The sequence below is a fragment of the Balaenoptera musculus genome, chromosome 6, assembly GCF_009873245.2.
Source record: "Balaenoptera musculus isolate JJ_BM4_2016_0621 chromosome 6, mBalMus1.pri.v3, whole genome shotgun sequence".
NCBI classification, from domain to species: domain Eukaryota; kingdom Metazoa; phylum Chordata; class Mammalia; order Artiodactyla; family Balaenopteridae; genus Balaenoptera; species Balaenoptera musculus.
In genome coordinates this window covers 45,375,299-45,398,140 of record NC_045790.1, presented here as the reverse complement: position 1 = coordinate 45,398,140, position 22,842 = coordinate 45,375,299, and the positions used below count along the sequence as shown (strand labels likewise).

General features: G+C 36.6%; 2 long non-coding RNA genes across 2 annotated transcripts in view; one reads left to right on the top strand and one right to left on the bottom strand.

The window, feature by feature from the left end:
- Positions 1–5,711: 5,711 nt before the first annotated feature.
- LOC118896650 overlaps positions 5,712–22,842 on the bottom strand; it is a 127,638-nt gene continuing 110,507 nt past the window's right edge. The window contains exon 4 of the long non-coding RNA XR_005020232.1: positions 5,712–6,549. This is a non-coding gene — a long non-coding RNA (uncharacterized LOC118896650). The remainder of the gene's footprint in view (positions 6,550–22,842) is intronic.
- LOC118896652 overlaps positions 8,358–22,842 on the top strand; it is a 29,593-nt gene continuing 15,108 nt past the window's right edge. Inside the window, exons 1-4 of the long non-coding RNA XR_005020234.1 lie at positions 8,358–8,483; positions 9,044–9,110; positions 10,468–10,530; positions 22,346–22,483. This is a non-coding gene — a long non-coding RNA (uncharacterized LOC118896652). The remainder of the gene's footprint in view (positions 8,484–9,043; positions 9,111–10,467; positions 10,531–22,345; positions 22,484–22,842) is intronic.

Sequence of the window (22,842 nt, the reverse complement as noted above, 5' to 3'; positions counted from 1 at the left end):
TGGATTTTTTTTCTCATCTGAAATTGTTGCTCTTATAGATCTAATCACACAGCACAGACACAATCAAATAATTACCTTATGCATTGCTAGAGAAGCTACATATTCAGAATTTAAGCTCCTTGGAAAAGGAATGTTATCTCTATTTCCATTCACTCCTCCATCTTTTGTAATCTGGCTTTCATTCAGAATCTGGGTAACCACTTGGCAAGGTAATCAATGATTTTCTTGTTGCTAGATACAATAATCTCAGTCTTCATCTGACTGTAGTTTCTTTCTGCAGCTTTGTATCCCGATGGACTCTTTTTTTCTTGCTGCTTTTAACTTTCTTGCCTCTCATGAAGCTGTCCTCTCATATATTACCAATATGTCATGTGTGTGATGTAAATAATACCAACATGTTCATATCTTCCTAAAAATACATTCTTAATCCACATTTAATTCATCCATATTTTCAGTAACAATGCTAAAGTAAAATCTTGAGCTATTAGCTATCTGTAAAATATTTTACTTATCCATTAAGAAATTTGATATTGAGTCCATACTAAATATCAGATACTATGTGCTAGGTGTAAGTGATGAGCAAATCAGAGAGTATTAACTACAAAACATGGTAACTGCCATTAGGTAAATGTCCTGGATGCTCTGTGAATGCATAATGAGGGAACTGACTTAGTCTGGTGGTCAAGGAAATTAAGGGGATATTTGAGGTGAGATCTGCAAGATTATGTTGGTATTAACTAATCAAAGGAATGGGGCAGTAGTTGCATTCCAGGCTGAAAGAACTGCAACTGGCAAGCTCTGAGGTGGGAGAAAGCATGGACATATTGAAGGAGTTATGGTTAAGCATAGGGATGGAGGAGGAGAGTATGGCTACTGTGGTTGGAAAAAGAAGCACAGCAAGATCTTGCAGGGCAGTATTGGCCAAGTTAAGAATTTTTATCTCTATCTTAAGAAAAGGAGAAGCCATCGAAGTGATGTGATCAGATTTTCAGTTATATAAAAAAAGAAAAAAATCACTTTAGATGCACGTTGGAAAATGGTTTGGAGAAGAAGCGAGACTGGATACTAGCAGGCTGGGAGTTCAGAGGAGAGATTATGGTAGTTTGAACTAAAGTGTCTGTATGCAAGATGGAGAGAAGTAGAATGCTTTACGATATATTTAACAATTAAGGAATAACTTCAACAGTGTTTAGCAATAATCTTGAGAGAGAAGATAAAGGAGAGGAAGATGTTATGCAGGTTTGTACAACTGAAGAGGTTGGTGATCATGGTTACCAAAACAGGGAACACTGGATGAGGATGCAGTTTGAGGTAAAGAGCACAAGTTTGAGTTCAGAGAGCTTGAACTTGAGACATGGTGATATATCCAGGGTGGAGATGTTCAATATTAGAAAGAGCTGAAAGATGTTCAATATTAGTCTAGAGCTCAGAGAGGAGTGCAAATTTTAAATATAGACTAATTTATACTGACAAATGTAGAAATGAAATTTTATGTCACAATTTTAGCATGGAAGATTCATTTATTTTTCAGAAAAAAATAGTAGATGTTATAGTAATTCTGAAACTTGTCCAGCAAAAAAATTTGATAAAATATGTTGATACCACCTCTTCCATCCCTAAATTTGCTTAATCACTCTGAAGATCTTTTTACACTTCTTTACACTGTTAATTCTTTTTTATTTAAAAAATTGTAGTCTTAACATTTTCTTTGATTATTTGTATATAAGGACATGTTCCCAAGATATAAATATACAGGCAGACTTTGGAGATATTGTAGGTTTAGTTCCAGACCACTGTAATAAAGTAAATATCGCAATAAAGCAAGTTGCACAAAGTTTTTGGTTTCCTAGTGCATATAAAAATTATGTTTACACTACACTGTAGTCTATTAAGTGCTAAATTGCATTATGTCTAAAAAAATAAAGTGCATACCTTAATTAAAAATACTTTATTACTAAAGGGACTTCCCTGGTGGCACAGTGGTTAAGAATCTGCCGGCCAATGCAGGGTACACGGGTTCGAGCCCTGGTCCGGGAAAATCCCACATGCCGTGGAGCAGCTAAGCCCGTGCGCCACAACTACTGAGCCTGCACTCTAGAGCCCGCGAGCCACAAATGCTGAGCCCGTGAGCCACAACTAATGAAGCCCACGCACCTAGAGCCCGTGCTCTGCAACAAGAGAAACCACCGTCATGAGAAGCCCGTGCACCACAACGAGGAGTAGCCTCTGCTCACCGCAACTAGAGAAAGCCCGTGTGCAGCAACAAAGACCCAACGCAGCCAAAAATAAATAAATAAATATATTAAAAAAATACTTTATTACTAAAAAATGCTAACCATCATCTGAGTCTTCAGCAAGTCATGATCTTTTTGCTGGTGGAGGGTCTTACCTCCATGTTGATGGCTGCTCACTGGTCAGGGTGCTGGTTCCTGAAGATTGGAGTGGATGTGGCGATTCCTTAAAATAAGACGACAATGAAGTTTGCTGTGTCCATTGACTCTTTCTTTCACGAAAGATTTCTCTGTAGATGCAATGGAGTTTGCTAGCATTTTACCCACAGTGGAATTCCTTTCAAGACTGGAGTCAGTCTTCTCAAACCCTGATGCTGCTTTATCAACTAAGTTTATGTAATATTCTAAATTCTTTGCTGTCATTTCAACACTCTTCACAGCATCTTCACCAGGAATAGATTCCATCTCAAGAAACCACTTTCTTTGCTCATCCATAAAAAGCAACTCCTCATCTGTTAAAGTTATATCATGAGATTGCTGCAATTCAGTTACATCTTCAGGCTCCACTTCTAATTCTAGTTCTCTTGCTATTTCCACCAAATCTGCAGTTACTTCCTCCACTGAAGTCTTGAACCCCTCAAAGTCATCTATGAGGGTTGGAATCAATTTCTTCCAAACTCTTGTTAATGTTGATATTTGGACCTCTTCTCATAAATCATGAATGTTCTTAATGGCATCTAGAATGGTGAATCCTTTCCAGAAGGTTTTCAATTTACTTTACCCAGATCCATCAGAAGAATGACTGTCTATGGTAGCTGTAGCCTCATGAAATGTATTTCTTAAGTAATAAGACTTTAAAGTCAAAATTACTCCTTGATGCATGGGCTGCAGAATAAATGCTGTGTTAGAAGGCATGAAAAAAAACAACCTTAATCTCATTGTACGTCTCTATCAGAGCTCTTGGGTGACCAGGTGCATTGTCAATGAGCAGTAATATTTTGAAAAGAATCTTCTGAGCAGTAGGTCTCGGTAGCAGGCTTAAAATATTTATTTAGTAAACCACGTGTAAACAGATGTGCTGTCATACAGATTTTGTTGTTCCATTTATAGAGCAGAGGCAGAGTAGATTTAGCATAATTCTTAAGGGTCCTAGGATTTTTAGAATGGTAGATGAGCACTGGCTTCAATTTCAAGTCATCAGCTGCATTAGCCCCTAACAAGAGAGTCAGCCCATCCTTTGAATGTTTGAAGCCATCCATTGACTTCTCTTCTCTAGCTATGAAAGTCCAAGATGGCATCTTCTTCTAATACAAGGTTGTTTTGTCTAAATTGAAAATCTGTTGTTTAATACAGCCACCTTTGTTAACTATCTTAGCCAGATCTCTGGGTATTTTGCTGCCGCTTCCACATCAGTACTTGATGCTTCACCTTGCACATTTATGTTATGGAGACATAAACCTCATGAACCAACCTCTGCTAGCTTCAAACTTTTCTTCTGCAGCTTCCTCACCTCTCTCAGCCTTCATAGAATTGAAGAGAGTTAGGGCTTTGCTCTAGGTTAGGCTTCTTAAGGGAATGTTGTGGCTGGTTTGATCTTATGTTCAGACCACTACAATTTTCTCCATATCAGCAATAAGGCTCTTTTACTTTCTTATCACTCATGTGTTCAATGGAGTAGCGCTTTTAATTTCCTTCAAGAACTTTTCCTTTTCATTCACAAATTGATTAACTGATTGGTGCAGAGGCCTAGCTTTTGGCCTGTCTTGGCTTTTGACCTGCCTTCCTCACTAAGCTTAATCATTTCTAGCTTTTGATTTAAAGTGAGAGAACTGCAACTCTTCCTTCCACTTGAATACTATTGTAGCGTGATTAATTGGCCTAAATTTAATATTGTCATGTCTCAGTGAATAGGGAGGCCTGAGGAGAGGGAGAGAGACAGGGAAGTGCAGGTTAGTGGAACAGTCAGAACACACACATTTATCCATTAAGTTTGCCTTCTTTCTATGGGTACAGTTCATGGTGGCCTCAAACAATTACAACAGTAATATCAGAGAAACTGATCACAGATCACCATAACAAATATAATAATAATAAAAAAGCTTGAAATATTGTGAGAATTACCACAATATGACACACAGACACGAAGTGAACAAATGCTGTTGGAAAACTGGTGCCAATAGATTTGCTTGATGCAGGGTTGCCAAAAATCTTCAATCTATAAAAAACACAATATCTGTGAAGCACAATAAAGTGAAGTGCAATAAAATGAGGTATGCCTGTAATTCATACTAGAATAATCTATTGAATTCAAACTTGGAATAATCTATTTGAGAAAATTCAGAGAACTACATAAAAAACACTCAGAAACAATGCCAGGAGAAGGCATTTACCACATAATATCCCTGATAAGAGTTTCTTCTAAAGTTTCTCTTTATATATACACTCTTACTAAGTGAAAAAAATAGTGAGCAAGGCAATATTATTAGAAAATTATCTAAAAATAATGCCCTTTCTGAATGAGGAATGCTTTTCTTCATGGTTGCTCATTTCTGTGTGCAAGTCTGTTTTGATTGTTCAATTCATCTAATAGTCACTCAACAAATATTTATTGAGTGTTATGTGCCAGGCACTCTTCTAGGCTCTTAAGATACATCACTGACAAAATAGTAAAAGATCCCCATCTTCATGGCTCTTATATTCTAGCAGGAGTAGCAATTTTTGTTGTAAAGTTAATCAAAGTATAGAAATAACACTTAAAAGAGGTTATTTTAAAATTGAATATACTTCATATTTTATACTCCACCCTCAAACATACAAGGTCTGGCTTATGAGAAATCAATACCCACATCATATAAAGACTTTAAAAAGAATTTTTGTTATATGAGTGAATCAATAATAAAACCATTTCCACAAAAATCATAAACTGAAGGCAAAATTATTATTCATCTTAGAGAAACCTTGGTAGAGTTAAAATAAAAGCTTCAAGAAACAGACCTAGGTACCAGAATAAGGCATGTTGGGTTTGGGTTTCTAATTTTTCTATTCCCATATTAAATGAGTACTCATAATTCGGTGTTGAAGAACTAGATACAGTTATAAACCAAGGCGTAGTTGAAATGAAAGTTTTAAAACAATTCTCATAAACCAAAATTCAGTATCATTATGATGGCAGTTTTGGGATTTTAATTTTGACACTCTAGTCTCAAATTGTGTTTGATGTGGTTATAATCAAGGCAGTGTTGAAATGAAAGTTTCAAAACAAATTCAAGTAAAGAGATAGCAGAAACATAAGCAATATAAAGGCAAGTTTAGGATTTTAAATTTGGCACCCTAATCTCAAATTAGCACTTGAAATTTAACAGTGAAGTATTAGATAATGTTTATAAAACAATGTTACTGATTTTGATGTATACTTTGTTAGTACAGTTTGAGGTTCATCTACATGGTGTTTTTGATGGAACGTTTGATGTGAATCCAATCACAGAGGAGACAGTCTGACCAATCCAGATTGTTGGAAGTTCTGCAGGAATACTGGCCAGGACTCTTTAAAGGATTCAGAGAAGAGAGAATGTTGGTGGCCGTGCTATGATGGCATCTCCCATCTGGTGTATACCCCAACCCACAAGACTCTGTGGTAGTCAGTATGGTATGTGCCACTGAGGCACACAACTACTGCTAGTGGTGGTCATCTTCCAGGGCTATGAGGGCAGAGAAGAGCAATGGGAAGACATCTCTTCTAAATTTAATCTGTATATTATTAGAGAATATTCCAATGGCCTGTTTTCAAATATTTACATATAATTTTCCATTTTCATGTATTTACTTCTAACTTTGTCTTTTTACAAGTACATTTTACCTTGTATGTGATCACTAAGGTCTGAATATTGTGGTATTAATACCCCATGATTCAAATAAGCAAAAACTTGCTTCCTATTACAAAATGGATAGTGGATAATCTGAGTATAGGAAGTAATATTTCTCATCTAGGACCTTCCACTCTATGCAATCTCCTGAATTCTAATTCCCACTGGTTCATGAGCTGTAACTTTAGTAATCAGTTTTCTCAAAGTAGATTTTCAAGTCTATTTTTCTTGATCTAAAGACATAAAGCTCAAAGCTTTTCTTGAAAAGAGAATTAAACACATTTTAGTTACCCTTATTACTTGGAAAATCTGGTTTTAGTCAGAATTTACATGTCATACTGAAAAAGCAAAAGGCAGATGCTGTCTTTTCTTGAGGCAAGACTTCTTTGCAGTTAAATAGCTCACCAGGTGTTTGGAGCCCATGGGTAATGTGCTTCTTTGCTTGTAGACTTGTCCTTGGTTGGGAGGACATACAGAGGAAGTGGTGAGTACCAACATTCCTGCCTGGAAGGAGCCCTAGGAAGTGCCTGAACTTTATCTTTCTGTTTGCTCCTCTACCCTTTGGAGTGAGTTGGGTGAAAGAGTTTGGGCCAGGAAGCAACTGCTTCTTTTATTCTGTTTAATGTGTATGTCCTGTTTGGGTATCTGGCAAAAAAAAAAAAAAAAAAATACTCGCTCTCTGACCTTGTTTTGAATGCCCTGGTGTTGATATATTTTCCCACATTCCAGAGGAAAAACAATTGGAATGCTGAAATGTAAAAGTGTAAGAAGTCAAAAAAAGATGAGGTGTGGGCATAGTGAGTAGAAGTTCAGTCCTTTAAGACATTACTGGCAGAGTAGAATTAAAACAGGCTTTGGAGCTAGGTAGACCTGAGTTTAAATTCTAGCTTTGCTATTTTCTTCCTGAGTTATTTTGGCCAAGTTGTTTAATCTCTTTAAGCTTCAGTTTCCTCATTCAAAAGACATGATAATACAATCTTCCTCATAGGATACATATTAATTGAAATTTTATACGCACGTTTTAGCATACAGTAAGCTCCTAATAAATGGAAGTTATTATTAATACATTGCTAGGAAAAGAAAATGCACAGGGAACAAATGTTTTATTAATAAAAAAGGTGATGGATTATTTGTAGTCAAAAAATTTAGAATTGGATTTTCAAGCAGTCGTCTCTTTAACCAGGTGTAGTTAGGTTTGCTCCATTAGTAACAAAGAATATATCTAGTTACCTTCTTAAACCAGAATCATGGGGCATAAATTAATGAATAAGATTTGATGCATTTATTGAGCATGTTAAAATTTATGCAATCATTTGTATACCACTTTCACAATGTTTGCCCTATTTTTAGACTATCTATTATATTATTTTCTTAATATTTTTCTTCAAGTTGACTCACCTTTTCCCCAACTTCATTTAAGTCTTATTTAAGCAACATTAGCTGTAAAATCATGGGTTTGCTGTGCAAGTTATGTTTTTTCTAATGTACTCTAAAAACAAATACTTGAAAAAATTTCCTCCTATAGTCCATGTACCACCTATAATCATCTCAAGCACCTCCAGTGCTATGTTACTGTACTTTGGAAAACATTGACACATGTGATCTTCCTTGGTCCTCATAACAGTTATATAAGGCAAACAGAGAAGGTATAATTATTCCCATTTCAAAGATGAGAAAATCAGGTTCATGGATAAAATTTTTTAGCCAGTAAATTTCCAGAACTGGGCCTGTACTCATGCTTTCTCTATATCAGCCCAATGCTTCTAACGTACTACTACCTCTTCTAAGGAACACAAACTTAGAACCAAGGGTAAAGTTTTGTTTATTTAGCCATGACAATTTTGGAATTTTTGTGGTAATTTGAATAGCGATCAGACAGAAAAAAAAAATTAGCAAACAAAAATACTGAGAGTAGATTGCCAAGTTGTGGTCGGCATTTTCTCAGATAGCTCTCGATTAGCTCAACCTCCTAGGATTCATGCCTGTGTAATTCCCTCCACTTGAGTAACGTAGTACTTCTAGCCAATAGAATGTGGCAACTTAGAGGAGGTATCACTTCCCTCATTAGTTTACAAAAGATTATCACTTCTATCTTGCTAGAAGACTCTCTCTCTTGCTGATTCTGATGAAGCAAAGCTGCCATAGGAGAGAGGAGCTGGGGGCAGTCTCCAGCCAAAGCTGGCAGGGAACTGAAGTCCTTAGTTCAACATCCCTCAAGGAAATGAATCCTGCCAACAATCATGTGTGTTAACTTGGAAGCAGCTCCTTCCCTAGGTGAGCCTTCAGATGAGACCCCAACCCTGATGGACACTTTCACTGCAGCCTGGTGAGAGACTGTGAAGCAGAGGACCCGGTTACACCATCCTCAGAATCCTGACCCACAGGCATTGTAAGTCATTCATTTTTAGGAGGGGGGGTGATTTAATTTGTTATTCAGCAACATATAACATAAGTCCACAGTGGTCATTTTAAGAAGTGATTCAGTAAGGTGGGATCAAGTGAACATGGCTGTGCATGGGCCCCAAGTGCTTGCAGTTCTAATGGACTGTGATATCTAACACTGGACACTTTTTCTTTCTCATTCTCCCATTCTTTCCTCCTTTCCCTCTCTCTTTCCCTCTTTCTCTTCATTTCTTCTACTCTTTCCTATGCTTTTAATTAATAGAGCAGTTAGAAACTTAAAGACAATAGCAACACAAAAGATAACTCCTCCATCTGCAAAACATTATCACGTATACTTTTCCACAATGTCCTGCCCTGGGCTTCATATATAAGCTTCATGTACATATGCAGGAGGTACTTAACAAAGGTTTGGTTGTTGGTGTTATCTAGTCATCATGGAGTTGCTTCATTGCTGTCCATTCCATTTTGTTTTCATTTTTCTATTTGTGAGGGTGTCTTTATTCCTTGTGGGCTTTGTATAATCATGTTTTCTCTTTTCCTCTGTAGGCAGTTTATAGCACTGATCTATCAGTACCACTTGCTGACTTCGATGGGAAGATGGTTTTTTCTGCAGGTACTCTTTCTACAAAATTCACAACACTGAGCATGAAGAAATAACATGCATGCTTTACATGATCTTACTGAAAAGATTTTCAATTTTAAGCAGTGTTTGCTACTATCTCCCATGTACAAGTAGCTAAAGAGAATTAGGCAAGGACCATTCCAAGTGAGCCTATCTGTATACGACCTTGAAAATAATCTGAAACCAGCCCTTGATAAATGGGAGAGGGGTGGGGTATGTGAAGGGATAGAGTGGGTTGTAGGGGAGGTGTATATATGGACGAATTTGAATCACAGATTCCTCACTATATGCCAGCAAAATTTAATAATAGCACTCCTAAACACACACACATACACACACACGTAAATGAATCACGTAAAAACTTCCAACAAGTGCTGGCAAGTCAGATGGCAGACTCACCCCAAAACCTGTCTCTCCAATAAAAACCTTGTAATTAAAAACAAGGTTGTCCATAAATTATACATATAATAACAATTATATGCAACTGGTACAAGTCTTGATTAGAAACGTAAAAGTTAGCTTTCTCAGGTGAATTCTTTACCTCTACCTTATGCAGCTAGCAGGTTATCATCTATACTTGAACAGTGAGATGCTACCTGGTCCAAATGCTAATACCTACTGACCTTGGTCCAAAAGGAGACTGAGGTGATGCAGTTTTACTCATCTTGTAAGAACAATACTAGTGTTTGCCATATATTGAGAAAGTTCCTACTATGTGCCAGAAACATTGTTAGGCATTGAATGTGCTATCTCAGTTTATCTTCTCTAAAGTTAGGGAACAATCAACTATGTTTTACTTATATAAAACTAAGGCTTAAAGTGGTTTACTGATTTTCCTAAATTTACACAAGTAGTAAGCGACCAAGTCAGGGCTTGGACCCAAGTCTGCTTAATTCCCCAAAGGTGCTCTTTCCATCGAAGTTGTGGCCTTGATAAAGGACATGAAATTAGTGAATATATGGACACTGGTGAATAGGATTCAATAGATCCTATTGAATGTGTGGTAGAATGGATAAGAGAGGCCTTTTCTCTGTTGATATGTTTTTAATCTTGGACAAGTTACCCAGCTTTGCTGGGTTTTTGTTCTTCAAGTTGATAAACTCTATCATCTCAGTTGGTTATTAGCTAATGTTCCTTCCATATTAAAATTCTATTATCCTAGTCTATAAATTCATCCACCCAGGTGCACCAATCTGACAAGCCTAAGCTAAGTAAACCCTGCAATTTGGCATGCTGTTCCTTTGGAGTCCCCCTGTGGCAGGCAGTCAGGGTCTGAGAATGGAATGGAAGTTCCCTGAAACTATAGCACTATTTTTTCATTGTGTTATTTCCTCTCTTTCTCTCTTAGGTGCCTAGTTTGATGAGATGTCCTGTGAGAACTTAAAGTGAGAAGGAGCTGGAAGCAGGACTGGTATTACCTGATAAAATTCAGATTCTAACTTTTGAAACAAATATTCTTTCCCCAGCAGAGTTTTTAAGGAGTGGAAGAAAGATCTATGCACAGGCAGAATGCCCTAACAACGAAATTGATTGCAGTGTACTCCCATTTCTTAGAATTTCATAATTCTCTGAAAGTATTTATTGTACTCAACCTTTTAAAAATTCTTAATGGCATACTGCATTGCAGAAGGTGGCAAACTTTTTCTCTAAAGGGCCAGATAGTAAACTCTTTACCCTTTGTGGGCCATATGGTTTCTGTCACTCAATTCTGCTGTTATAGCACCAAAGCAACCATAGATAATACATAAATGAATGAGAATGTCTGCATTCCAGTACAACTTTATTTACAAAAACAGGCAGCAGGACAGATTGGACACAAGGGTCATAGTTTGCTGACCCCTGGTATAAGTGGAAACAGTTCAGGTGGAGTTTGAGTATGGCTCTTTAACTCTAGCTAGTATTCTTGGGAAAGATACTTAATTTACATTTGATGTAGCTTCCTTATCTGTAAAATGAGAACAATAAAACCTACTTCACAGACTATTATGAAGATTAAGCTACATAGCTAAATACAGCAAACTGGTGCCTAATAAGTGCTTAATAAATAGTAACTATAATTATTATCATCATCATCACAGTACTGTTATTTTAATTTCTCTTAGTCTTTTTCAGTTGTTTCAGCAGTCTAACTAATGTATTTACAGCAAACCAATAAGTGCTACTGAGGGCAGTTGGAACTGTGTTTTGCTGGCTCATCATTGAAAATTCTTCTACTGGAATTGGAAAGTTGCTTTAGAGAGGGTTGGTGCTTATTTCGTACTTACTGAGCTAATACCATTCTCTCTTAGTTCTAAGTTCTCTACCTCAAGTCCTTTGTAAACAATTTAATAGAAACGGGTACAGGTGTTGCTTTTCTTCATTTTCCTTGTTGGGTAATCATGCATATGTTGATTGGCATCAAATATAGCTCTCACCTCTCCCCATGCTATAAGCTTCTATTGACTGAATTCAGACCAGCCCTGGTGGCCCTGGGAGTGGGAGAGTCTGGGTGTGTCTGGCTTGGGCTCTGGCACCAGGAGAGGGTGGATGTACCTGTTCCACTTGTGTAACATGGGCATCAAGGTAGTGGCTGCTTCTCTGTGTATTTGCCTTTTTCTTCTTTGTGAAACCTCACTGGCTGATTTGAGCTGCTGGGCTGAGTCTCACCTACTGTGCATGCTGTACTGGCTTTCTCTCTGTGGCATGCAGCCTCATTTCTAGAGGTGAATTTGGTTCATGAAAGTGAGATTCTAGTTCTATATCTTTATGAATTTCCCTAGAAGGAAAGAAGGCTATGATCACATCTGAAGGTCTTGAGTCATTGTAGACATGAACTTACTCAAAGAGAATGTTTTGTTAGAGGAGAGAATTGTACAGTAAGGCAGAAGCCACAGAATGGGGCCTGGGATGTTGACTTATCATAAATGTAGGGGCTACATTTAACAGATGACTTTCAATTCCCACTATCGAAAAGATGGTCAGTTCCTTTCTCTTTTTTCTTGAGCTTTTTTCCCTCCTCTCCTTTTCTTTTGCCTTTCTTATAATGAAGACTAAAGACAAATGATAACAAATGTGCTTTGGGCTGGTATGAAGGCAAGATATCCATTTAATAACAGAAACTGGGTCAAAGTTCACTTTTCTCTTTTTGACTTGAAATTATAGTGTGCACTGGCTAATTAGATTGAAGGCTTTAAACATTAATGAAGATAAAGCTTGCAAAAGTGGCTCCAGAGAAAGGGTCTAAAACAACCTAGTAATATTTAAGGATAATATTAAAAGTCTTTACACACTGCACTTTAAGACAATACTTTAAGACAAAATATTTTTTTTGGTAGGTAAAATAACTAATCCAAACACTCAAAAAATTTTTAATTAAAAATTCACTGTAGGGCTTCCCTGGTGGCACAGTGGTTGAGAATCTGCCTGCTAATGCAGGGGACACGGGTTCGAGCCCTGGTCTGGGAAGATCCCACATGCCACAGAGCAACTGGGCCCGTGAGCTACAATTACCGAGCCTGCGCGTCTGGAGCCTGTTCTCCGCAACAAGAGAGGCCGCGATAGTGTAAGGCCCGCGCACCGCGATGAAGAGTGGCCCCCGCTTGCCGCAACTAGAGAAAGCCCTCGCACAGAAACGAAGACCCAACACAGACAAAAATAAATAAATAAAATTAAATTAAATTAAAAATAAAAAAAAGATAGCATCATGTAATGGCAATTCTATAAATCTGGGTTTCTGGAAGTGATTTCAATGGAAGACCTGTCTCAAAAGAAATTAAGAAATAAAAGTCTGGAATAAATCTAAAAAAAAAAAAAAAAAATTCACTGTAAATCATTATAACCCTGGAGATAAAACATGACAGTGACAAGTAAAGAATGCATAATACTTCATACGTTATTTACGTATTCGTGCCATTTTCTGCTTTTGCTTAACCTTTAGAAAAAGTATTTAAGTTGCATCAAATAACAAAGCAAGTTTTAGCCTAGATTGTTTCCTCCTGATTGTTTTCTTTCACTTCTATACATATGGACATGTCTCTATGCTAAGCTACCTCATTCTTTTAAAATCACTGTATGAGATATTCTATAATTTATTTATACTCCCCTATTAATGGATATTTAGCTTGTTTCTTATTTTACTTAGAAAGGTTTTACACTTGTGTGCTCATGACAAAGTTAGGAATTGTACGTTAATTTAATGGGTGGTGTTTTCTTCCATAACTCCTGGCTTCTTGTATGCCTTTAAGAATGATCTCATGAAACAAGCCCAAAATGCTTTTGGAAAGGTGTTTTATATATATTTATATCTACTTCAGGTCTATTTCCATGATTGAGCTGCATCAGAGACCCAGCAGTGTAGGTGTAATTGGAAATCCAGCAAAAACTAATACTATGGTTGGACTCTGGTCAGACAAGTTGCTGCTAACGCACCTGTGGGATGGGATTCAAACGTGACTCTTCCACATTCTCATATCAACATACCAATTTGGCCTTAGCTCCTTCCTTTCTCTTCCTTTCTCTTGATTGCTCTCATATAATTATTTGTGTACATGCCTGGCTTCTTCACTCCTCTAAGCGTAGGGACCATACCTTATTCATCTTTGTATTTTTGAAAGTTTCTACCACCACTAGAAATTCTCATTCATATTTCTGTATCTGAACAACTGGCTTTCAACTTTTTGGGTGGGATAAAGAAGAAACATGGGTTTTAGGTACCTACTTTACTATGTCGAATTTAAGAGCTGCCACACAAGTTCAGAGTCCTCTGTGGTTTTCCAATGTTAACCTCACTTCTATCACTAGCCGTGTCTCAGTGCTAGATGATTCTTATGCTGGCATGTTTTGGCAGGAAAGAACTCTTTGCCTGGTTTGCCTAATCTACCTTGGCTTCTAGTTTCAACAAGAACTGTTTACATGCATTTAATTTTAGCTTTTGGGCTATAACATGTCATTGTTCTTTTTACTCATCCCCTCCCGTCTTCAGTTCCTGCTGTTCCTGTTTGGTGTGCTCTCAGGTGGCTTTTAGCTTTGCCTTTTAGCTTTCACGGCACTCCAAGATATCTTCCAGTTGTATTTCTTGTGTAAGAAAATATAGACTATGTCATTATAAAGGGAAGTGGAAATTGGGGGACATTATTTAAATCATTCAGGAAACTCATATCCTGGCTCAAAGGAAAATTAAAGCGAGGTATTTGGGTTAATTTATCTCATTTAGTTGTTCTTCTGTATTCAGTTTACAGGATAATGCATTCAGCTCTTAGTTTTATCTGTTCCTGTCACAATGAATCTAGAAGAAAAAATATATATTTGGGGCTTAGTTTTAAAAAATCGTTTTTAGTAGAATTGCTTTTTTTTTTTTTCTTATTTAGGGGAAAGTGAATTCCCTAGAAAAATAATAATGAACTTTGGACAAAACAATGTTTTCCTAAGAGTAAGTACTCCGTGAAAATTGAAAGTACCCAAAGTAATCTTGCACAAGTGCTTTGAAAAGTCTCTTGCACAATTCAATTTCTTTATAGTACTTACACAATCATATTTCTGAATGATTTTCTATAAACAATTTTTTGGACTAAAATCTTAAAGATGTACAAATAAAGAGATAACTTTGGAAGAAAATAGATTTATGACTGTACTTCTACACTAGGACAGAAATAAAGTTAGGGATTTTTAAAGTACAATTTTCAGGTCAGTTGTTGAGACAAGGAAATGCAATACACTATAGGAGGTATCATTTCGCCACCTAGAGGAGAGATGTGAAATGCAACATTTCTCCAAATTTACTTCAGAAGAATTCATTCATTCATTCATTTAATTATTTACTCATTTAATTATCAAAAAAAATTAAGTACCTACTAGGCTTAATTACTGTGCCAGTACAGATTTGATAATCTACTCAAGAGTTATGAGCTCAAAGAAACCACAAAGTGTTTCTTACTCTAATTGCACAGCTGCTTCTCTCTAAAATCTTTTGTTTTTAAGACTATAACTCAAAATATCTAGACAATTCCAAATACCCATATTTGTGATGTATGTTACTTTTAGCTCTTGGGCTATAATAAATCTTTATTGTTTTTTACTCATCCCACTGTAATATCTACAGTGTAGATATTAGTAGCTTCTCTGTACAAATTAGGAAATGTAGCCTCAGAGAAATTAAATAACAAGTTAAAGGTGTCACAGCTATTTCATTATAGTGCCAGTGTCTGAACTCAAGCCAATCTGACTCCAGAGCGACATCACCCTGCTCAATTCTAGTCCAATCCAGATGCTCACAAACAACCAGATTGCATCTGGGGGTGTGGGCAGTGCTTATGGGTTGAAAAGGAGATCATGGTCAGCATCAGACTGTCAATAAAGCAAGCTGGGAGAAGCTTTATGAAGGCAACCAACCAGATAGAGTATACTAAAAATGGTAGGATTGCTCATATATATGGATTACTTGTACCTTGAAGAATGAACTCCTAAATATCCCTGAGTTAGTCCAGTCTAGGTAAGAGTAAACAGCAGGCTGGGGCAGCTGGTGTGCATGATTGCCCCCTTTGCAGCTGGGTATCTAATATCATTAACAACCACATCTCATGTAATACAGAGATATACAATTTCTAAATGAATGCAACATAAAACTCTTCTGCAGTCTGATTCAATTTCATTGTCATTTCTGTCAGGTAGACAGGGCCAGTGTGAGCATGCTGATCATGTAGGCGAGGGAACTGAAATACAAGAGGTTCCCTGAATTCGAAGTCCACCAGGCAATCCTTGGTGCCAGAACCAATCCCTAGGTTTTCTGAAGTCAATCCAGCATTCTTTCCATCATTTCTCACTGCCAGTAGAACTAGCTTTGCTTTCTTTGACTTTTCTTAGTCACTCCTGTGGTTTTACACCATTCCCTCCTTGTCATTAAATAACTCTCAGGCAAGGCAGAAATTCCCATGAAAACAGAAAACAAATGTACCAGAGAGTTAACGGTGTAAGAGAGAAAAGAGATAAGGAGAAGGCATGTTGCAAATTGGTGTCCATTATTGCAAAAGAGAAAAGGGATACATTGGGAGGAAAGGAAAAGAGAGAAAATGAAAACTTCGGAGTCAGTTCTGAAGTAGTGAGGAGAACAAATGTTACATGCGCACCTGAACCTCTTCAATAGGTATCATCCGGAGGAGTTGCATATAAGGCGAACAAAAGTGTAACTGTGGAAATTGTCTAGCCTTTGGGGTCCTACTGGGAACCATTTTTCAAAGTGAAGAAAACTCTGATCAACCTCTAGTTCGTTTCTGGAGAGGACTTTGCCCAGCTATACCCAAAAAGGTTGAGAATATCACATCAGCATAACCCTGAGACAAATTTTGTTTACCAGGAAAATTTGCTTAAAGAGAAACAGTAAAATTTGTTTAATTCTACTGCAGGGACATGTGGCATTCTCATGATGACCTTCTATTGTAAGTTGGAAAGACTTAACCTTTCTGCATCTATTGCCGAAGGAGGAAGGAGAGCATTTTCTTAGGGTTTTGAACTAGTTCAGTTGAAATCTGACTGAAAAAGGCAGCACCAGAGACTGTATTTTACTTACCTTGTTTCTTTCTCTGCACCTAACAAAGGTTTTTTTTTTTTGATGATTAATAAAAGGTGTTGTATTTTATTTAGATATTTTTATTTAGCTATATCTGGATATTATTCAATAAATTTAAATTATTTTAATAAAGACATTTGAAGACACTTTACATTAAAAAATTGGATCAATTTGACTTACAATATATTTCCTTCCAGTTGAAAACTCACAGGCTCCAAAGCAACTGTTTTCTGTTTGAAAAAAATTCAAAAATCACACAGAAGCAGTGGCCCTGATCCCCATGCTTTTATTTATGTGTGGTTAAAGTTCAAATTTCTCAACATACCATAATCTCAGTGTAACTGGCCGAATTCCATGGTGGATAATTAGATCTAGCTTAGCAGGGCATATTTGGATGGAGAGAGCAGTCACACTGTACTTCTGGGAATCTATTAGCCAAGTTTACTGTGTTTGATGAGTGGTTGGACTCACCTCACTTGCTGACTGGACTAGCCCAGCAGGTTCTACAGGTGAGATCACTGCTTGGCTCTCTCATTGCTAGGCCTGGTAGGCGGAAGAGGAACTGAAATAAATGGCCTGACTTTGGATTTCAGAAATTCTCTTTCCTATTCCCTCTCCCAAATGCTTTCTTCTGCCAACTCTCTAGGGACTGAAGCATTCATTTCCAAACTCATGCATTCATTCATTCAACAAATATTTACTTAGTACCTATAATGTATCAGGCACTGACCTAGGCTCTAGAAATATAATAGTGAACCAGACATTTCCTGCCTTTGAGGATCTGTGATGAATAATTGTAGTACTCAGTGAAAAATATTACCATTTGCAGAGCTCAATAATCCAAGTCTCTTAAAAAACAAAGTGCTCAAATGCTCTTTGGAAAGGTATGGCATGGAAGAGTATCTATAGATTTGAACATATAAAATTCACGGATGTGTGAAGACTTGTTCATCTGTTTCACTGTGAGTCCAGAGTAAACCCCACCCTCCCTGCCATACCCCCCAACTTTGCCTTAGACAAGGCCACCACTGCAGCGCTGCTGGAAGCACCACTCTCAGGGGTCTCAATCCACATTGTCTTTGAGTGTCTTCAGCATGTTGTCTCACAAGTACTCAGACCCAGTAGTAAGATTAAAATATTCTACCAGAATATTCACCTTGGCCTTATCATGTTAAAGAAAGAAAAGCAGGTATGACTGAACCTACTTCTCAAAAAGCCCTTATGCTTCAGCAAGAGTCTCTGAAGTCTCTTTCGTTACATAATCGTACAAGAATGATTGATGCTAAATGATATTCTTAAACCCTCCAAATCAATTAAATTTATAATATTTATGATTAGGTAATGTGTTGCCTTGTTTATGAGATATATACATGCTTTGAAAATCTATTTACAATTGAGTTTTTATGACATTCCTATTAATAGGCTGTCATTGTAACACTATTATAACATTGTTTATATAGGAATTTTAATTCCATCTGTTTCTTTTAATTTTTCGCTCCCTCCCCAACCAATTGTAAAGGGCTATCAGGTCTGTACTTTATACGATTGTGAAGCTTTAGGTTATTTGTTGGTATAATATCCACATTAATCATTCATTTAACAAAACAGTATTGAATGCTACTATGTGCTTAGACTCTTCCAATGTTGTGAAGAGTGAGTGGTTAAAAGTTTCCCCACATATATTAGAAATCTAAAGGTTTTTTAATCCATGCATTTTAAACATTGGTAAAGATTGTCTCATATTCACAGGTTTTTCTCAATAGTAAGAAATTGTTGGTGTTGAATAAGGTATGAATTACGGTTTAAGCCTTGTCCATATTTGCTGCCTTTGTAAGATATTTTTCTCCAGTAAGAGCTCTCTGAATAAGGGGAATGTTCTGATTAAAGACACACACACACACATACACACACACAGTTTTAATTACCTTCAAATTTAGGTAGCTTTCAGTTGTTGAGCACGTGTTAACATACTGACCCAGATGAAGATTGAATTTTCCCTTAAGAGATTTGTGACCTAGTAGGGGAGAGATTTGCCTCTTTCAAAATGTGGCACTCCTTCCCTACTAGTTAGATTGTGAAAGCAGTTGTTTATGCTTTATTTGTTTCCCAAACTTCAGTTGTTGCTGCACCATCTTCATAATTTTTGCTATATTCACATACCACCTGTACTATTGTGCTTCTGTAAATATACTATTTTTAACATAATTACATTTATTTAATAATAATAATATTTGTTAAAACACTAGGTTAATGTGCTAGCTGTAAAATTTTCAAATATACTTTAATATAAATATATGACTTCTAAATTAAATATTTTTGTGTGTGTCTGTGTGCATCCCCAAGTCTTCTCAAGTGCTCTTAGTACTACACATATCATACTTTGGGAAGCTTTACATGTAGGAGTTACCTTTGAAAGTGAGGAATGGCAGAAAAAAATAAAATGCATAAATAATGATAATAACCATAGCAACGGTAACAAGAGCTATTATTTATTAAAGGCTTTACATGTGTCATTTAATTTTATCTTATTTAATCTCTGCAACTCTCACAGGCATGCCTATCACAATGTGAAGCAAAAGGGCAGGAAAGAGGGAACAGTGGAAGTGAAACTTCATTTTGTCTAGAGCAGCTGTAACTAATACATGCCATAATATTTTAGTATTTATTCTTTAGTTAGCTGAGATTTCATACCTGATTATTTTACAAAAATTGGAGTGTGATGGTGGCAGATTAAAACACTTTTTATCAAATATATTTGCTGTTAGTCAAACAGAATAATAATCCCAGAAAAAGGATGTTAGTGTCAATTAAACCCATTCTAAGAATGCAGGATTAAGTGGAAGGAATCAGATTAAAATACTTTTTTTTTTTTTTTTTTGGCTAATTGTTTTTTGTTTCTCCAGTTGCTAATCAGTGAGAATATCTTTGTCCTACTGAACCAAGGCATTTGTTCAAAAGCCTCTGCATTCTCTGGTACAAGTGCCTAATTTATTAAAGGCAAAATTCTTCTAGCTCTCTGCTAAAAAGTAGTGAAATAAATATTTTTATAAATATATTGTCACAAAATATTAAAGCTGGAAGAGCCCTGAGGAGCCTGAGACAACTCCCTCACTTTACAGAGGAAAAAAAGTCCAAACCTGGCAATAATTAGAAAATATTTCCCTGTGTTTGCATAATTGGTATTTCCATCCTAAAGTTTATGACATGCACATGTTTTTATTTGCATACCTGAATTTTGCTTCTAATATATGGTAAACTCCCAGCACAAACCATGCCTTGTTTGTTTCTCACCTGCATTTTCAGCAGAATGCCTTGTACTTAGCTGGTGCTAAATAATTGTTTTTTGATTAAATGGGATAATATACCCCATAAACCTGTCTTTTAATTCTTCTTTGACATAAACTTTCTAGATACTTAAACCTCATTCCATTATTTATCTTTCCCATAAAAGGGTTAAAGACAGTGTATTTGAGAGATACTTTGGTGTGAAATGTACTTTAAGAAGTGTTGTATTTCCAGAGCTCTGCTTTCACCTGTGAAGGTCAATGCGTCTTCCTTTTTAATCCTCAAAAAATTTTTTTAATAGCTTGATGGAATATAACATGCTTCTCTTTTCTCCTCCTTCTTCCTGTGCTTTTTTCCCCACGAGTTTCTGTTTTTGTTTTTGTTTTCTATTCCTCTTGGCACTTGGACATATTTTTCTGCCAAATGAGTCAGTTAGAGTGGAAGTGTTTAACTCACATTTTCCATCTTGGCTGGGAAAAGAGGTTTGAAGGCAAAGATGCCTGAGTATTCTTCATTAGGATCCTCACACAACCCTCCTGACCCTCTCCTGAGACACCACTTTGTATTCAAGTTAGAAAGCACCAAATGATCTGCCACTGTGCAAAAAAATCACAAGATCTTGAAATCACAAGATCAATACTCAGATTATAAAGTTTTTCTCTGAAGAAAGATAAAAATGTTATTGAGTTACTTGTGTGTATGCATTTTTCTTAATACCTAGTCTCCCTCCACAAAGGATTTAAGGAGGTTTTATAAACACAAATAATACTGTAGGATAAAGAGTGGAAAGGAAAAATATGTAGATTTTTCAAAAAGGGAAAAGGGAAATAGGGGTAGAATTATAATTTGAAAATGAATTGTTTGTATTCTAGCATAGAGTAGCTACTACCTGTTGAGTGTTTATTGTATATGGAACACTTAACACTATCTAATCAAAATATCTAGTCTAATCTAATGGAATAATCACTGTTTTGAATCTGTCTAGATTTTGTAGATGTAGAAATTGAGGCTTGGACAGGTTAATTTATTCAACTCCACACTGTTAATTAGTGTTGGAAATGGGCTTTGAACCCTCTGATCACCACTACAACGTCTATATCTTGCTTTTGGCACAGGTTTTTATGGTAATTCACAGTACTATCTCAGCAAACATACAAATAACTTAGCTTCACTAAATTAGTCAATTTTTTTCCAACCGTCAATGTTTAAGAAGTAGAATAGGTTGGAGGAGCAGTAATTGTTGGGTACTGGCGGTAGTTGTGGTTTTGCTGGAGGAAGTAGTAAAATACACGGGCTGTCCCTGCTCTTTCCTACAATGCAGGTCAAAAGCAGATCATTTAAAGTCTAATGTTATCCTTGGAGGCTGTATTCTTCACCGAGATCTTGTTGTTAAATAAACCATATAGACTGAGCAATATGCTGTAAAGGTGAAGATATGACACTTAAAATTCTACTATGATGTAAATTGCTCAAAATTGTGGTTAAAGCTCTTTAGAATCCTCATAAATCACCATGCACATTCATTAAACAATATTATATGTATACAATAATACAATACCATACTGCAATATCACAAACTGGACCTAAAATGAATTTATCAGCTATATTAAATACTAAATACTTAATAGGTTGCAATTTTGTTTGCACTAGACTTAGAACATAGGAAAAAAATTGGGACAACCTGAATAGCTCAGGTCTCTTGAGAAAGCTTTTTGAACAGCTTCTTTTCCTCCAGATAAACTTCACTGTAGCAAATGGAAGCCATCAGAATAATTCCCTAGACCTTAAAGCTAACTCAAAGTACTGTAATTTGTCTCCTCGATAGCTTATTGAGCTAGATCAGAGCAATAATTCAAGAAAAATGTGCTGACTCTCTATGTCTTAGGCACTGTGCTAGGAACATTATGCACATCATTTTACAAAAATTTAATAGCAACTCCGAGATGTTATTATCCCCATTTTAGAGATTGAGAAACCACAGAAAGAGAAGAGAAGTAAAATAATTTGCCCCAGGGCCACATCCATGATGGAGCCTGAATTTAAACCTAGATATGATGCCAAATCCCATGGACTTAACCACTGGACTGTCTGCCTACCCTCTCAAGGAACTGCTAAGGTTGTCATAAAGACTTGACTGTGTATAGACAGTTGCTTCAAGAGAGGAAAAAGACAAGAGGATTTGGAGCACAGGTTTATTTGCTAGATTTGCTACAATTGGAAGACGGAACTATTGTATTCTAGTTACTGAGTAGAGGTATACCATATTCAATGTATTTCTCTTCTCTACACACTGTCCAGGTGATAAAGGGGCCTAGGAAGAGGGATCAGGAAATATCGTCTGTGTTTAGGTCATAGCCAAATCACAGGATGAATATTTGCCTCCTCTTTCTCCTACATCTAGTCTCTCTTTTGATGAGAAGAAGAATAACCTCATTCTGAATCAATGAAAATACTTCCGTCTTCTTGCCACTGGATATATGTTATCTGCACTTACAGAATTGAAAGTGTGCATCAAAGGAGCATTCTCTTGGGAAGAAAGGTAATGAGATAAAATGAAAGAGAATGGGTAGTTTTAAAATCATGGAGACCTAGGATCAAATCCTGGGGTTGATGCTTTTTAGTAGCATAGCCTACTTTACTTCTTTAAGCACCGATTTCTCTTTCTGAAAAATGAGGGTGATCCAAATTACCTCCAGAGTTATAATACAGATATAATGCATGTAATACAGATAAACTCATGACATTAAGAGGCATAAAACAAATGAAGTCTTTTCACCTCTTGTATTTGCCCAAGGGCTCTTCCTTTTCCTTTCCTTCTCCTCTCCCCTCTTCTCTTCTCCTCTCCTTTCTCTCTCTCCTCCCCTCCCCTTCCCTCCCTCTTTTTCTATCTCCTCTCCT